Source organism: Lupinus angustifolius, unplaced genomic scaffold (genome assembly GCF_001865875.1).
Source record: "Lupinus angustifolius cultivar Tanjil unplaced genomic scaffold, LupAngTanjil_v1.0 Scaffold_455, whole genome shotgun sequence".
Lineage (NCBI taxonomy): Eukaryota > Viridiplantae > Streptophyta > Magnoliopsida > Fabales > Fabaceae > Lupinus > Lupinus angustifolius.
Genome location: NW_017727846.1, coordinates 106,761 through 126,087, shown reverse-complemented (window position 1 = coordinate 126,087; position 19,327 = coordinate 106,761). Strand labels below are relative to the sequence as shown.

Genomic DNA, 19,327 nt, shown 5'->3' with positions numbered 1-19,327 from the left:
TACCATTGCACATTTTCATAGAATAAAATCATGTTTATTTTGTGTAATAATTATACATATGTGACCGTAGAAAGGGTAGAATATATGTATATGCTTTTAGGAACCAATCTTCAGGTGGTTGACTTATGAAGGATCCATATACATATACTCCTAGCTAGAACAAAATACTGAAATACTTACAAATAGGTGTAAAAATGTGTAAGGAAAAGTGAAGTGAGAAAATCAAAATACTAAAATACTTGGTTTTAGATTTGTTCCTAAATGAGACCAATATTCCCATGGATTTCGAAAATATAAAGATTTAGAAGTGAACTTTTTAGGACCTAAATGAGACCAATATACCTATTAGAAATTCTGTGTTTTCTTCTCTTATGTAGTAAATATTCCATTCTATAGCAAGAAATAAATAAGGGGAGGGGATAATAATTTGGTGTTATGGACTTGCTCATATTTTGTGTATTTGTGTGTTGGGAACATTGAGACTCCATTTCCAGATATATACAAAAGGCAAATTCTAATTTTACAACCATCATAGGGCGTTTGGCCCTGTTTACAAAGCACAAATGTCCACAGGTGAGACAGATGTTGTTAAAGTTCTTGGTACTAATTTAAGACAAGGAGCAGGGGAGTTGTTAAAGAATGCAGAGACAATATTTGCCTAACACATATACACCTTCTATGTTGTTATTGTCCACCAACTCTACCATATGTTCATCTATGGATTTGCATATGCTAAAGATGGAGTGAAAGAAAATTGGGAGAAGNTCTGGAAAACCTTTATTTTTAGAATAAGGAGTGTGTTTCCACAAGAGTTGGTCACAGACAAGTTTGCCTTCTAGTTGATACAAAATGGGGTATGAAGCCAAAAGATCACAAACTAATTGAATTAATGAAAAGGTATGCGCCACACTTGCAATTGGTGCAGTGCAACTGTGTTCTTTCCTTTTTCCTTGTTAAGTTACAGCTAGATGTGGCCTATGTTGTGATCATAAAAACTAAAAATGGAACATGCCATTTATACCTAAATTTATTTGGAATGCAAAATACTAGCTGCGTTCTTAGGTGATTAATCTGATGGCGAAACCAACATCATCACTCGCTTCATGTATGATAAATTTGATAACACCTATCAGGTTTCCNTTGTTAAGTTACAGCTAGATGTGGCCTATGTTGTGATCATAAAAACTGAAAATGGAACATGCCATTTATACCTAAATTTATTTGGAATGCAAAATACTAGTTGCGTTCTTAGGTGATTAATCTGATGGCGAAACCAGCATCATCACTCGCTTCATGTATGATAAATTTGATAACACCTATCAGGTTTCCCTTTCTTTCTTCTCAGATCCACCACTTTATTATCCTTCTAATGTAATATAGATGTGATTATTTTGATCGATAACAACAACAAAATGGTGCTTTACCTCACTGAATTATTGTCGATTTTTATTATGTTGTTGCTATATCCATACAACTTCTGCAGTTTTGTTTGAAAAATTTGCCTTCATTTCATTTTAGTATTTAATATGATCCTTAAAAGTATATATACATTATGTTACCATGAATTGAAATTTTAGCATATACCATAAGTCTATTATAAATTAGCTAGTCCCTTTTTACAAATATCTCTGCCTTCTACTTATATTTATTGACTTGTTTGATAATTTTGGTTTTGGTACTGGTGGAGCATTGGAAATGGCATTCCTCTTGGTGTTGTTGTAACTAGTCTAGAGATTGAAAAGTGTTGACTCGCAGAAACTAATTTAACACCTTTGGTGGAAATCCTGTTTGTACAGCTGTAGGATTGGCTGTTTTGAAAGTGATAGAGAAAGAGAAGCTTCAAGAAAACGCATTTGAAGTGTTTTGATGTGGTAACAATAAACAAAACATGCTTGCTGTATAGATAATTTGTGTGTGTATTTTATCCGTTTGCTAAAAGGTTTTGGAGAATAACATGATTGATGTGGTAATAATAAACAAAACATGCTTGCACACTACTAGGCATATATGGTTCTTGTATAATCTCAATCTAATGGTTTTCAATTACCAATTAAGTGTATAAATGATGCATTTGCTTACTAAGTTTATAGTGCATACAATCTTTCATTTTAAAAATCACTCATTCATTATTGTATTGTTAATCTCATATATTTTACATTGGACCACAGATCTCAAAACTCCTTCAAGGTGATGTTGAAGTGATCAAGTAGGCAAGACTAGAAGTTCCATGTGATTATGCGTGAAATTTTTACTATAGAAATATTAATGTTTTTTTAACCAAATTTGGAATGTTTCAAAAATTGGTTTAAATGATACATGTGAACTTATTAATACTTATGTATTTGTGAATTATTTTAAGATGAAGGTGATGATAATTTGAGATATTGGGTCCAATTTGTTAGTATTAATGCTTAAGGAATATAATGATTGTTAGAGAGGATTAGGAGAGGAATATGTGTGAAAATAACTGAATAAATAATTAGCCACGGTTAAATTGTGGTGAAAATAAAGGTATTAATTAACCACGAGTATGGTTCACATTAGCCACGGTTGGAACCGTGGTTAAAGAAATGTTACCACACTTCCTCTAGACGTAGCTATATCATAAAATGACTGTGGCTAAATTTTTGCAACGCCAGTAATTGCTAGGGTAGTGGAAACCGTGGCTGCTGTATTTTGCCACGGTTTTATGGTACAATAGCCACGGTTATAACCGTGGCTAACAGGATATATTTTTGTAGTGATACTGACACACAATCACTATAAACTAAGGCGTAAACTAAGCAATTAGTTAAGGAAGATGATGTCAAAATAAGTGATGGGTTGTGAGATACACAGCAACCAGAAAAACAAAGATAGACCCATCCACTCGAATTGGCATAATGTGGTTGAATATCATTATTGACACATAAAAACTGCACTAACTAATTGACATTTGAGACAGGTTCACACTTCACATCTAGCTGAAATTATTCTTGAAGGAAACTCCAAACTATAAAACCAAAAGTGAAGCCCCACCAATGTATATTAAAAACAACAAAAGTTTTATAATTGGTCTCAAAAAATATAGAAAACATTAAACCTACTTTCATTTTTCTACTTTGGGTGAACCACTTCTTCTCTGGGCACATCTTCCCTTTCTTTATTTTTGGATCTGTTTTGGCAATAGTATTCTTTGGCTCTTTTCCATCAACATGGTTGTTAGTTGTACCCAAATAGTTTTTGCTTACCATTCTGTTTGTAAATTCCAGAATGATTTACCCTTCCTGTATCCAAATTTGAGAAGCATTAGTAGATGGGTGAAGACAGAATGAATAACATGGTTCTACATTGCAAAAATTGGGTACCAAAATAGGAATTTAAATTTATTAGGGTCTAAGTTGGTAACATAACAAACTGAAGGAACTAAAATGAGTAATTGATCTGAATTTTATAGATAATTAAACTTACGAGCACAATGGTCCCACATTTTGCCTTATTGCGCTTGAGTTGAAATCCAATTGTTGAAATACCACTACACAGTCTAGCGAATACTGAAGATAGAATTTGAAGTTGTTGAGAAAACCTAGTACAAGAAATATACTCCATTACTTCCACATTCTTGAATAACATAGATAAAATGAAGTATATATATATATATATATATATATAAACCAAAAATCTAAATGGATCTATACATCATTCAGTACAAAATATTATTTCTCTCGACTACTAAAATGAACTTATACAAAGAAACTATCATCCTTTATTATTTGGTATTTTATTTTAAATTTAATAAAGTTAAAATATGTTAATTTATACAATATTGACAAATTTAAATTCAGATTTTCAAATAATTAAGTTTTTACTGTACTATGATATGCTCGATACTACGTCATTCCCTTTTTAATGTGATTATTTGATGAATATTTGAACAATAATAATTTTCAAAAACATGAATCTCGAAAGTATGGGATTTCACTCTTGCTATTCTATGGGGATGACTTCATTTTATTTATTATAAAAAAAGATTTAAAATAACCTTATCATATTGCAAATAGATTCCTATGTATTAAAATAGAAACAACTAGAAACTTATTAAAAAAATGTTACTTATGAAATAAACAAATTTAGGTAAATTTAAATTCACAAATTAAATAAAGTAATAAAGTAAATACATCACAATATAATAAATCATTTAAATAAAGAAATGCTTGAAATAATAAAAAGTAATGGAATATAGTTACCTCGATCATTATCGTACATGAATATTTTCCAGACAAAATAAACCACGAGGAGCAGCCCACAAAGAGGGAAAAAAAGTTAAACTACGAAAAATATGGCCCAAAACAACTGATTGGCTGAATTTTAGGATTGTTTGATGATTTAGTCACTTAGAAGTCATTTCTTTTTATAGGATAAAAATGTGATTACCTTTTAAAGTTAACCTATTTGGGACTATTATTCTCAACACATATGCGAACATAGTATACAAGAAAACTTAGCAAATTAAAGTTAACAAGTTCAAAGTTTCATCATGGAAGATTATCAATATGTTGACTCTTGAGAATTAGAATCAAAAGTTTAATATAATTCCATTTTCTTCTAAGAAGAATAACTCTATAATATTGGTCCAAAATTTCTATATTGAATATTGTTTAAAATAAAAATTGAAATTCGTTACTCATGGGAAAGAATAATAAAAATCTTAGTTTTGAATTGATAAAAAATTGGAAGCTCATCAAGAATATGGAGAAATTCTTAAGGTGGATGGTATCTTTTTTAAGAGGTGATATTATACTTGTTGTTATTGACTATCCAAAGGTATAAATGTATGACTACATTTTAACACACATGAACATAGTAGTCAATCATGTGTACGAGACATGGAGGGATATACATGAATATGATGCACACATTAATACACGATCTAATAGTCCCAAGATATTTATTTAGGCTAGATGAAAAAATAAATTAGGGGCCACAAGGTGGAACAACCTCGCTTGATCAATAATACTAGATGAGGTTTTTCTTGTTATGTGGTTCCATTTTGTGGGAATCATGTGTCTTAATGAAAGAGATGAGTGAGGAAATATAATGGGAAGTGGTTGGTTGGATTGTGCAAAATATCTAATTTGTTAAGACCTACATGCGCCGAGTTTTAAGACCGAGGCTTATAATCTTTTGAGCCAAATATGTGTTCAATTCATAGATCTGAATATTGTAATGGTTAAACTTTATTAAAGGCAGATGAATAGCTCGACGTAATTATAGAATTAAAGTGTAAATTAGTCTTGATCTCATGGCACAAATTTCATGAGTAGCCATCCTTGAAGATGAAACATTGATGTAAGACAATTGAATTTGTTTTATTAATGAGTATATCTAATTGTCTAAATTGAACTTCCATTTTTCTTGTTTGGATGTATCCTTATTTATTAATTGTTTTAAGCTTACTTTGTTAATGAACTCTTCCAAAAAGAGCTTTAAGTGGTTTCAATGTTGATGAAACCTAAAATGGATTGATCTATGATGAGCTTTCATGCTCTCGGCAAAAGAAATTGAAGAAGATGAAGACAACAACACTCAACTATTCATGATAAATGCAAACAATGCTTAATTATTCATAGCAGAAGATATATTCATACTTAACTACCATAGGTAGAAGAAGAATAACAATAATGAATTGAATTGAAAGAGAAAGTGAAGGATGAATAATTTCTGCCCAAGAAGAGAGAAAGTCAGAATATTAAATTAAAATTGAGAATGAATTGAATTGAATTTAGGAGCTGTGAAAATAAAGGAAAGAAAATGAATGATATTTTAAGGTAGAGAGAAGACGAACAATGAGAATGAGATTGTTTAGAAGGAAAGTGAGGAGAAAATGAAGAGAGAAGAATAAATAGGAAGAAGAAATTTAGGTGAAGAGGGTCTATGTAGACCCATCATGAGTAAAAAAATTAGAATAGTTGAATAATAAGAATAAGAGGAAGAAGAATTGAGTTTTTCTTCTATTACATTTTATCATCATTTGCTCATTGAATTTCAACAAGCCATTTCCTGATCTCTTTCTTTAGTATGTGGAGCAAACACAATACCGTCCTTCCCACTAGCAATAATATAAAGCTATCGTCTCTGTTGTCCAAAAGTAATATTAAGATATTCATCTTTGTGAAAAAGTTTTGAAACATGGAAACCTATTTCTTACATGACTTCTAATAACTTGAAAATCAACTAGCAAAATGATCATTAGTCTAAGTTTCCCTCAAACTAGATATGATGGCTTGAATATTATAAATTAGAGGGTTTAGATAGTGAATGAGAAAAATTAATTCTTAAAATAGTATGTTGCTTTGATAATATTGTGAATGATGATATGATGATATTGTAATAGAAAAAACACAAATCATAAACGATAAGATAAAATCATGTCAATCCTAAGAGATATTCTTGGATACTGATAAGTGCCAAAAATACCTATTTTTCATACATTTTTCATGGCACTTATCTTATGAAAATAATGCAAAACCAACTTAATTCAACACTTTTTAGATAAATTGTCATATTTTGATTATATATTTTGTCCACCTCTTTTCCAAATTTTGTGTGAAGTTTCTAAGAAAAAGTGAAGAGAAGAAAAAGAATCAAGAAAAATAGTCAAGCAAGGAGGTGTCCACAAAAGCCACTTTTGTTGCACAGATGGCAAGCTAAGTGCTTGGCCACAAGCATGGACCAAAAAAAAATGAAGTTGCTCACTAAGCAGCCTAGTGTGGACATTTAGCACCGCCCAGCTAGCCTGACCCTAACTTGGCTCGGTCAGGCACAAGCTTTACATAGTCAGACTCAAGCTTTGCATAAGACAACCTGCTGAAGTAGGCAACTCAACGTGCAAATTGGGACCACCCAATTGGAACCACACACCTGGCTAGAGCAGGACAAGCTGCTCAAGCAGACAGCTCAACGTGGCCACCTAAGCAGCCAAGCGGGTTGAACCCAGCAAATGGGTCAACTTGAGTTAGCCACCAAGCAACTATGACATCATACATGACTTCACTTGACAAGGCCTCTAGGCACTTTTTATAGTAGCCCATAATAGCCTGGTCAAGTAGCTCACAACTAGCTTTGGTGAGTCAACACCAAGCAGCTAACTAAGCTGCTTGGTCATGGACCAAACCATGCTGAAGGGTTTGGTAAGTCTGGCGTGGGCAAGCAGATGAAAATCATCTTATCATACTAGGACACTAGATGAAGGATTTAGAAATAGCGTGTAGAATTAACTGAACGTATAATACATAACTTGTTAATCTTTTCAAAAGCATGTGAGTCAAGAAATAATCCTATATTTGAAACCAATTTTCTCCTCAAGAATTTGTGAATATTAGTTTATGTTTCCTTGTTAACATTTTTATGCAACATAACTCAAAAATCATCAAAATATTATTAATCATTTTTGTTGCTATAATATGCCTATATGATTTTCTTCTAAATGCAATTCCTTTTGGTTCGACATAACCCTATTACAATTGAATCTTGAAAGGAGATGCAAGTTTAACACAGTAAGTGTTGACTTATAAAATTTATTTGTTGATTAAAAAGATTGCTAAAAACATAAGTTCAAACCAATCCTTGGTTTGTAACTTTGTACATAGGAATAATATGCAAAAGAGTGCAATCCAATTAATGGATTGTTACTTGACAAATAAAGAGTGATAAATAATAATCTAACTACTAATATTTATTTTCTGTCATTTACTTTCTACAACTAACATTTACTTTCTATCATTTACTTTCCACAACTAACATTTATTTTCTGTCATTTACATTTCCGCAACTAACATATATTTATTGCTTTATTCTTTATTCTTTATTATTTATCCCAACCCTTCCAAAGAAGTGGTAAGGTTAACTTTTAACTTTATTCTTTTGTTTATTTTAATCTTTGATACCAATCTTTCATAGGAAATGATATGGTTAACTTAATAAAATGAGACAAACCTTTATGATATGGTTAAATGGAACCCGATAAGGGATTAAATAAATAAAGTCACTAAATAAATAAGTTGTTCATCACTCATCACTCTAAAATAAAATAAACTTGCAAGGCACTCAAATTACCCTTCAACAAAGTGAGACGTTTTGTTGTTGAGGAGCGGATTCCAGCTGCCCATGGATCTCCGCTTTCAATAGATAGTCTAAGTAAAATCAAAGATATAATAATGATATCTTTATATCTTTATATCTTCTCGTATATTTGAAAATATCTTCTGCTAATCACTCGTCCAATATAAGGTCAAAATAAACTTAGTTAATATTTGAACTTGAATGGAGTGTGTGGTTAAGACAAAGAACGACAAAGTGTTGATGACCAACTCGAAATGCAATCAACTCTACAGCCGGACAACAACAAAAACCTTGATCAATAATCTACTAGACTTCATTCTATGTCACATCCTGATTCATCAAAACTGAAATTGTTGTCACTACATGCATTCTATCTCCTCGTTGGCAGCACCTCTAGTAGTATCTCCATGTCTTTGATTTCTTCTACCATTTCAACAACAACAATACCTAAATGTTTTTTCCCTATGAGTCTCTTCTGTTCTTATCATGCGCATGGCACGAGACATTCAAGGTTCTATCTCACATCAATGTTTTCTAAAACTATGGATTGTTCCATGATTACGTGGATCAAAGCTGCCATTAAAGCCTGCCTAGATATATTCAACCTTAACCTCCAATATGACTATTCCTCTGGTGAAGATCTTTTAATAATCTTCTCTCTAGCTATTAGCATTTTCACTTGCATTGGACTCGTCTCATTGACATTGACCAATTCCATTTTTGGGAGCAATTTTCATTAGTTTCATTACCATCTCTCAATATCCTATATTTTGAAATCAATATGTAGAACACACTATTAACACATTTTTCTCAAGCTGCCTAGTTCTTAAAATATTGCATCTCACTTTTATTAATGTGGATTAAAAAATATCAAAATTTTGTGTGCCTTCTTTGTTGAAGAATTTAACCTTAATGGATATAACATACTCTGAATTTAAGGAGCCTATAATAGACACACGTTATCTAGAGTATCTTAGTATCTTCATGGGAACTACCTGAACTAATTTTTCCATTATCAATCTGGAAAACCTGGAGGAAGCGCATGTTGATCATAGGTGAAGTAATGTACACGAAGATGACTATATTGTTTTGCACTTAATTTACTTAGAGACCTCAACAGAAAAAAAGTTCTAGAAGTTCTTGTCTTGTTTTAGAATTGAGTTGATATGATTTTTTTGATTAACTAATCCTAGTCTTTTTTTAAATTATGATTGCAATTGTGGTCATGGTTTTATTGTAATTGCAGTCAATACGCCATCTGTTGTAGTGTGAACTTGCTTGTGATTAATAAATATTTTTGAATTTCATGTATTCCAACGTGATTGTACTGCAGTCTGACGCGGTCACATCATTATCATTGTGGTTCGACTTCACAATGCAATTACAGTGTGATGCGGCTGTGGTAGTCACTGCAACCACAATATTACAGCTAGTGATGTGGTCTGCAACTTAAAAGCCAATAATCTATATTTCTTGATGAAATGTTGATCCTAACAAATTGTATTGTTATTATGCTTACAATTTTTTTCTACTCTTTACTTTTAAAAACAATGCTTACTAAGGGCTCCAGATTTTCAAATTTTCGTTATTTGGTTCATCCAAATCTAAGTGATCCCATGTCAAGTCCAAATTTCTAGTAAACAATGCTCACTAAGGGCTTCAAGTTTTTATAGTTCGGAGTTTCAAGGTTTGTTGAGTCCTAAATTTTAATTAGTTTAAATCTATGTGTTTTTTGATGCCATTTTTTGAGTAATCTTATCCTTTGTGTCGAAAACAATTTCGCTATATACGGAAGTAAGAGACTACCAAAATATTCCCTAGTGTATCATTACTTTACAAAAAATATTCGCTATATACGGAAGTAAGAGACCAGAAAACTAATGAATTTCGAGGATATCATTACATTACAAATTTAATGAGCAGAGATTTATTACATGTATAATACAAGAGGGACTTGTCTATTATACCAAGGGGCTCCAATAGGTGTGTGCTTAATTTTAACTGATCTGTGTGTTTTTCCTTAAGATATTATCTCTAACCAAATCTATTGTATTATCATTCCTCTATGTGGTGTGACACAGTCGTGAAAGTCATTGAAACTACAATATAGCGGGCACCGTCACATAATTTGGTTCACAGTTTGAAATAGTATGGGAGAGCCTTCTATTTTGCTATTGTAATTTTATACTCATTATCAAATATATATTTGAGAATTAAGAGCATTGGTATTTTTTTATGAGTCAACATTGTTTTTTGGTGGTATAAAACTGGTAGTTTGTAGTTGTTAATTTGATATTCTAGGAAATAAAAAAATTCATAGAGGATCCTATCTCAATTTAGAAATATTTGTATGGAGTTTATGGAAAAGAAAATGATTGATATGTGTGACACTATGGCATTTGCATTCTAAGTTAAACAAAGATATAAGTTAAACAATATAAGTTCGAAGATATTTGAAAATATCTAAACTTAGTTAATATCTTCCATTCTAAATATCTTCCAAGATATTTGAAAATATCTTTAGATAATCTCCCCATCAATATAAGGTCGAAGTAAACTTAGTTAATATCTAAACTTGAATGGAGTATGTGGTTGAGACAAAGAACGGCAAAGTGATGATGACCAACTCGACATGCAATCAACTCTAGGGCCCAACAACTATAAAAAACCTTATCAATATTCTACCAGACTCCATTCTATGTCACATCCTATGATTCCTCGATACTGAAATTGTTGTAACTACGTGTAATTTGTCTCCTCGTTGGCAGCACCTCTAGGAGTATCTCCTTGTCTTTGATTTCTTCTAGAATTACAATTACAACAATACATTAAAACATTTTTCCCTTTTTATCTCTTCTGTTTGTTGTGCAATGACTCATATCTCTAGATAACAACAATACAAATTATGGGCTGATGTAAAAGGGTTAAGGTAGAGGACTATATATTTTTGTTATGTAAACCTAATATAACAAGGAGAAGAATAGTCGAACACTAATCCTTATTCTCTAATAATATATAGTGGTAGCCGCTCAATGCTCCTAGGGACGTAGGCATAATTGGTCGAACCTCGTTACCAAATCTCTTGTGTTATTCTCTTGTCTCTATACTCTTTACTATTTGATTATTGCTTGTTCCCAACAATTGGTATCAGATGGCTCTTAACCCAGGTGCCAAATTCGAGGTGGGGAAGTTCGATGGAAGTGGTAATTTCGGATTGTGGCAAAAGAGGGTTAAGGATGTGTTGGCTCAAAAACATCTATCAAAGGCGCTGCGTGAGAATAAACCAGATGGTTTAGATCAACTGGATTAGGAAGAGTTGAGGGAGAAGGCTGTAGGAACCATACGACTCTGTCTATCAGATGAGGTGATGTATCATGTTATGGATCTGACGTCACCAACAGAGGTATGGTAGACATTAGAGAAGTGGTTCATGTCTAAGTCTCTAACAAATAAGTTATATTTGAAACAGAGAGTCTATGGCCTGAAGATGCAGGAAGGTGATGATTTGCAACAACATCTCAACAATTTTAATCAAGTGATCAATGACTTGCAGAAACTTGATGTGAAGGTTGATGATGAGGACAAAACAATAAAATTACTTTGTTCTTGGCCAAATTCCTATGAACCCTTGGTGGCAACATTGATGTATGGGAAAGACTCAATCAAACTGGATGAGATTACATCTGCACTTCTGTCCCAGACTCAAAGAAGACAGAACGTAGGTGAAGGGTCTTAGGGTGATGCTCTATATGTGAAAAGGAGCCAAGCGTGTGGGAGGAGACAAGGCAGAGGAGTTCCTGCCAAAGGGAAAGACCAAATTCCAGGGGCATAGCACCAGTAGAGTGCTATAAGTGCAAACAGATTGTGCATTACAAAAAGGATTGTCTCAATGAATGGAGTCCTAGAAAGCCGGTGGGGAAAAATGGAGTATCTACATCTACAAATGTTGCACAGAAAGATGACTCTAGTTACAACAGTGAAGTTGATCTCACCACATGACACCAAACAGAGAATGGTTAACCACATAAAGGGCATACAATTTTGGTTTCGTGTAACTAAGAAATAATAAAGCATGTGAAATTATTGGTATGGGAGAAATCATAATTGTGATGGATGATGGTCTAGTGAAGACGTTATGTGAGGTTAGGCACATACCAGATTTGAAGAAGAATTTGGTGAAAGTGCAAAGTGTCAAGAATTACATTATCAATGTTTTGCCTATGTTTTGATGAAGACAAGGAGTTAGTTAACGCTGTATGCAAAGGTGCTCTGACTGTGATGAAGGGTAAAAGGACTGCAGGGAACACTTACAAGTTGTTAGGGAGTGGCTGAAGAGTTCTCAGTAGATTCAGACCATGGTGCTACAAAATTATGGCACATGCGTTTGGGACATATGAGTGTGCATGGCATGATAGAATTATGCAAAAGAGGACTGTTAAAGGGAGCCAGCAAATGCAAGCTATATTTGTGCAAGTATTGTGTGTTTGGGAAACAGAAACGAGTTAGTTTCAAGGTTGGCCAACACAGGACTCAGGGCATTCTAGACTATATCTACACTAGTGTATGGGGACCCACTCAGAACCATCTCTATGAGGTTCTAGGTATTTTGTTACCTTCATTGATGAGTTTTCTCGCAAGGTCTGGGCATATTTTTTGAAGCATAACTCAGAAGTCTTTGCCAAGTTCAAGGTTTGGAAGCTAGAGGTAGAGAACCAGACTGGTAGGAAAATCAAATACATCAGGTCAAATAATGGTATGGAGTACAAAAAGTCACAATTTCAGAAATTTTGTGAGGAACATGGCTTGTAGAGGCACTTTTCAGTGAAGAAGACTCCTCAGCAGATTGGTGTTGCAGAGAGGATGAATATAACATTTATAGAGAGGGCGAGATGTCTGAGACTGAATGCTGGACTTTCCAAAGGATTTTGGGCAGAGGCACTTAGAATGGCATTCTTTGTCATCAATAGATCACCACAGGCTTCATTGGATGATAAAGTTGTAGAAGAAGTATGGACAGGTAACCTAGTCAATTATAATATGTTACTCATATTTGGTTGTCCTACTTATGTACATGTACCCAATGATGAACGATATGAGCTTGATCATAAGTGAAAGAGGTGTATCTTCATTGGATATACCGAAGGTGTGAAGGGGTTCAAGTTCTAAGATCGAGTTTCCAGAAAGGTGGTGTTTAGTAGAGATGTAGTGTTTGATGAAGATTTAATGATGAAATAGTCAGTTTTGGCAGAGGTGCCCATGCCAAATAGAGAGACTTTAGGATCAAATATGATTCTAGTGAGAAATGAAATGGTTCAGGTGAATAAAGGCAAGGAACCATGTACTAGTTCCAATCAAGAACATGATGATTCTCAGGCGGAGAGTTCAGATGTACAGGAGTATCTACTTGCTAGAGACATGGATAGACGTCATATCAAACCTCTAGGGAGATATGGCTTTGAGGACATGGCTTCAGTTGCTCTCCATATAAGTTCATGAGATCCATGTAGCTTTCAAAAGGCTATAAACATCAAGGAGAAAGAACAATGGATGAGTGCCATGATGGAGGATAGGGAGTCTTTTCAGAAGAACCAAACTTGGGAGCTTGTCCATTTCTCCCAGTCAAGCATGCAGTTGGGCGCAAGTGGGTATACAAGAGGAATCCATCAGTATCAGAAAAAGAAGGGGAAAAGCTCAAGGCTCGTCTTGTAGAAAAAGGGTATTCATAGCAGAAGGGGATCGACTACAATGAGATTTTCTCCCAAGTGTTGAGACACACTTTTATCAGGATAGTGCTTGCCTTGGTAGCCGGCCGGGATATCCATTTAGAACAGATGGATGTGAAGATTGCCTTTCTCCATAGTGAATTAGAGGAGAAATTTACATGACACAACCACATGGGTTAAGTACAGCTGGACAGAGTCACTTGGTTTGCAAGTTGAAGAAGTCTCTATATGGGTTGAAGTAGTCTCCCAAATAGCGTTACAAGCGGTTTGACACTTATATTTTGAAGCTGGATTATAAGTGTTGTGAGTATGATTGTTGTGTTTATGTCAGAAGCCTTGACAATGGTTCTTTTATTTTTCTAATACTTTATGTTGAAGATATGTTGATTCCTGTTAATCATTTGAGTGATATCATTGAGCTGAAAGTCATGCTAGGTAAGGAGTTTGATATGAAAGATTTAGAGGCTTCTAGGAAGATTCTTGGGATGGAGATTCACATAGATAGGGGAGCTAGAAAACTATGGCTCTCCCAACAAAGCTATGTTGAAAATATCTTAGAGAGATTTGATATGAGCAATGATAAAGTAGTGAGTACTCCATTGGCAAATCATTTCAAGCTTTCCCTAGATCAGTGTCTAAAGACAAATGAAGAGAAGAAATACATGTCAAAGGTTCCATATGTCAGTGCAGTGGGTTGCTTGATGTATGCTATGGTTTATACTAGACTGGACTTGGCATAAGTAGTTAGTCAAGTATGCAAGTTCATGTTGAAACTAGGGAACCAACATTGGGAAGCAATCAAATGGGTTTTCATATATTTGAAGGGGACTACAGGTCTCGGTATCATGTTTGGCAGCCAATAGAGTAAGCCTTCAGTTATTGGTTATATTGATTGAGACTATGTAGGAGACTTGGATGATAGAAGGTCCACAACGGTGTTTGTCTTCACCCTTGCAGGTGGACCAATTATGTCGAGATCATCAGTTCAGTCTGTTATTGCTATTTCCACAACTGAAGTAGAGTACATGGTAGCTGGTGAAGCTTCTAAGAAAGCCTTATGGCTTATGGGGCTGAAAATGAGTTAGGCATTGAGCAATATGGAGTTCCGTTGCATTATGACAGTCAGAGTGCTAAGAAAAGAACCAGGTGTATCATGCTAGGACCAAACATATTGATGTGAGATTTCACAAGATCAAAGAGTTGGTAACTTGTGGGAAGATACTATTGTAGAAGGTTCACACTTCGGAAAATGCAGCTGATATGCTAACCAAATCAGTTACCATGGACAAGTTCAGGCATTCCCTGAGCTTGCTGAACATTCACTGATGTTGGAATATGGAGCTCCCCCAACCCAATGACAGAAGATAGAGATTGATGATATTCACCAAGGTGGAGATTATTGTGCAATGAGTCACATCTCTACATTACAACAATACAAGTTATGGGATTGGGCTGGTTTAAAGGGGTTGGGGTAGAGGGTTATATATTTATGTTATGTAAACCTAATATAACAAGGAGAAGAATAGTCAAACACTAATCCTTATTCTCTAATAATACATAGTGGTAGCCGCTCAACGCTCCTGGAGACGTAGGGTTATATATTGATTGTTCGCTTGTTCCCAACACTGTTCTTATCATGCATATGTCATGAGACTTTCAAAGGTTTTGTCTCAAATCAATGTTTTCAGAAACTATGGATTGTTCTATGATTACGTGGATTAAAGCTGCTATTGATCCTACCTAAAAATATTCAACCTTAACCTCCAATTTGACTATTCTTCTTGTGAAGATATTTTAATGATCTTATCTCTACCTATTAGCATTTTCAATTGCACTGGACTCAACTCATTAACATTGACCGATTCCATTTTTTGGGAACAACTTTCATTAGTTTCTTTAACTTCTCTTAATAATCTACATTATGAAATCGATTATGTGGATCACGCTATTTACATGCTTTTCTCAAGCTTCCTAGTTCTTAAAACATTGCATCTCACTTTTATTATTGTGGATTGAAAAACATCGAAAATTTGTATGCCTTCTTCGTTAAAGAATTTAACCTTAACAGATAGAACTTACTCAAAATCTAAGGAGGCTATAATAGACACACCTTATCTAGAGTATCTTACTATCACAAGGGGAACTACCTGAACTAATTTTTCCATTATCAATCTGGAAAACCTAGAGGAAGCGCATGTTGATCTTAGGTGAAGTAATGTACATGAAGACGACCATATTGTTTTTGCACTCAAGTTTCTTAGAGACCTCAGAAGAACACAAGTTCTAGAAGTTCTTTTCTTGTTTTACAACTGAGGTGATGTGATTATTTTCATTAATTAATCCTAGTATTTTTTTTAAATTGTGAATGCAATTGTGGTCATGGCTTTATTGCAATTGCAGTCATTATGCAAGTCATTGCAGTGTGAACTTGTTTCTTATATAAAGAATATTTAAATTTCATATGGTCCAACGTGGTTGATTTTCAGCCTGACATGGTCACATCATTTTCATCTTAGTTTGATGTCACAACATAATTATAGTGTGATGTGACTGAGATAATCTTTGCAACCACAATATTATAGCTAGTAACGCGGTTTGCAATTTAAAAGTCAATAATGTATATTTATTGATGAAATGTAGATCCTAACTAATTAATGAATTAAATTATAATGCACTCATATAATTAATTGTATACTTGTGCTGTTATTATGCTTACTTTTTTTTGTCTACTCATTATTTAAAAAAATTGCTTACTTAGGACTCCAAATCAATTTAAATTATCATATTCATCTCCAATTGTTGCAACCTAGAACCATGTTAGTCCTAATTTATTTATATGTAGAGTCTTGACGTTGCCAAACATGGCAATAACCTGTAGGCAAATTTTGTCAACCAAGTGAAATGACGTTGTTTCGATTTAAAAAACAAAAAGAAAAAAATGACGTTTTTTGTGTTATCTTTTTCCCTCTCACATGCTCCAAGAAACAATATCCAATTTATTCTCTCGGTATTTCTATAAGTACCATAGTAGTATCTAGTAGTAAACACAAAATTTTGAACTCTAAATCATTTTCTTCACCCCACATCTTCATTAAAGAAAGTAACATATTAAAGAAAGTGTTAACAAATTCGAATGACATAAAAGGAATGCCATTGTTGTATAAATAATAACAATCAATAGTCACAGGTTTACACTTCATAGGAAACTAAAATTAGTCTTGAAGGAAACTCCGAACAATGAAATTAAAAGTACAGCTCCACCAATGTACATCAAAAACAACAAAAGCTTCATAATTGGTCTAAATAGATACTAAACAATTCATTCACTAAATGTTTTTAATAAATAAAAATATAAAATAAAAATTAGAGTTTTAAATCTGGCTCTTATTCATTTCTTAGGATGGTTTCAGTTGTATAAAACAAAACCTCAGACCTCATTTCCTTTTTCTACTTTGCGTCTACCACCTCTTTTCTGGGAACATTTTTCCTTTCTTTATTTTTGGCTCTGATTTCCGCAATAGTATTCATTAAATTTTCTAAATTCATTGATAAAGAAGAAGAACTCCATTCACCAAACTCTTTATGAATACCATTTCGAGCCTTTTCCATAAACATGTTCCGAAGTTGTACTTGGGATAGTTCCTAACTAGCATTGTGTTTGCAAATTCCTGAAGCATTAACCCTTCCTGTATCCAAATTATCCTTCTAAGATATGAATATTTTGGGGGTGAAGATCTGATAAGTTCCAAAAATACCTAATTTTCATACACTTTTCATGATACTTATCATATGTAATTCATGCAAAACCAACTTACTTCAACACTTTTTATATAAATTGTCATAGTTTGATTGTATATTTTGTCCACCTCTATTCCAAATCTTTGTATGAAGTTTTTCTAGGAAAAATCCAAGAGAAGAAAAAATCAGAAAAATAGTCAAGCAAGGAGGTGTTCACATAAGCCACTTTTGATGCACAGATGGCAAGCTAAGTGTTTGGCCAAAAGCATGGACCAAAAACATGAAGTTGCTCACTAAGCAGCCTATTATGGACTAATAGGACCACCCAGCTGACCTGACACCAACTTGACTCGGTCAGACACAAGCTTGACATGGTCACACAACCAACCTACTGAAGTAGACAGCTCAGCGTGCACCTAGACCGCCCAACCTAGAACCACACACCAGGCCAATATAGGGCATACTGCTCAAGCAATAGTTACGCGTTGCCACCCAAGCAGCCAAGCGGGTTGGAGCTAACAAATGGTCAACTTGACATGGCTACCAAGCAAAGATGGCATCATGCATGCCTTTACTTGCAAGGCCTCTAAGCACTTTTCAGAATAGATCATAATAGCCTGATCAAGTATCTCACAAATATCTTTGGTGAGTCAACAACAAGCAGCTGACTAAGTTGTTGGGCTAAGGACCAAGCCCATGCTGAAGGGTTTGGTGCGCCTGACATGGAGCAAGAGGGTCAGGCGATGACCTGGTTGCCTATAAATAGAGGCCAACTTTTACCATTCAAAAGGACTTTTATTCTTCACTTCTTCTCTCAAAAACACTTCTCTATAGAATTCTTGTATTTTGGGGCCACAGTTCCAAGCTAGTTCTTAGGTAAATTTTGTAATTTCTCTTAGAATTCAAGAGGAGAAAGGAGTTGGAAAATGTGATGTAAAAGTTATTCCTACACATTGATTTCGATTATGGTGTAATGTTATTTCTTTTCTTCATTTGTAACATCTTTTGATTTTTAATATATATTCAAGTTATTGCTTTTGGTTAATTTTGATTCTTTGAGAAGTTCTTAATGCGATTTTAGCTTGATCACCTAAAACATGATTTAAATATCCAAAATACTTCTTCTTAAGGTATTGACAAGTGAACTAAAAAGTATAATTTACACTTTAGTTCACTTGCCATATCAAAGCATCTATTTTAAGGAACTTATGGTCAAGGCTAAATAAAGTTAACGTAGCCTGAAGTAGGCTGTGACAACCTACTCCGACGAGTGGCAATTTATTATTATTTAGTGTATTACATAAGGTTTGAAAATCATCTTTCTACAACTAACATTTATTTTATGTCATTTACTTTTCTACAACTAATATTTATTTATTGCTTTATTCTTTTATTCTTTATAGCAATCATTCGAAAGAAGTGGTACAGTTAACTACTAACTTTATTTTTTGTTCATTTTATTATTCTTTGATAACAACCTTTCGTGAGAAATGGTATGGTTAACTTAATAAAATGAGACTGACATTTATGGTATGGTTAAAAGGAACCAGAAAAGGAAGTAAATAAATAAGTTACTAATTAAATAAAGTTTCTCATTACTCAAAATTGATTAAATAACTTGCAACAACTCGAATTAACCTTTCAACAAAGTGACACATTTGTTGTTGAGAGGGGAATTCCTGTTGTGGAAATATGCTTTCAAAAAATTGGCGGCGCTACCGTGGATTTGGTTTTTTGAAGAAAAAAAATATATAGTATTTTATACA

At 33.7% G+C, this 19,327-nt stretch overlaps 1 long non-coding RNA gene across 1 annotated transcript; it reads left to right on the top strand.

Annotated features, from left to right (window-relative positions):
• The first annotated feature begins 789 nt into the window (after positions 1-789).
• LOC109341391 lies at positions 790-19,122 on the top strand. Its single transcript, XR_002106953.1, has 3 exons — positions 790-897; positions 14,451-14,454; positions 19,112-19,122. It is a non-coding gene; the product is annotated as an uncharacterized LOC109341391 (long non-coding RNA).
• Positions 19,123-19,327: the final 205 nt, after the last annotated feature.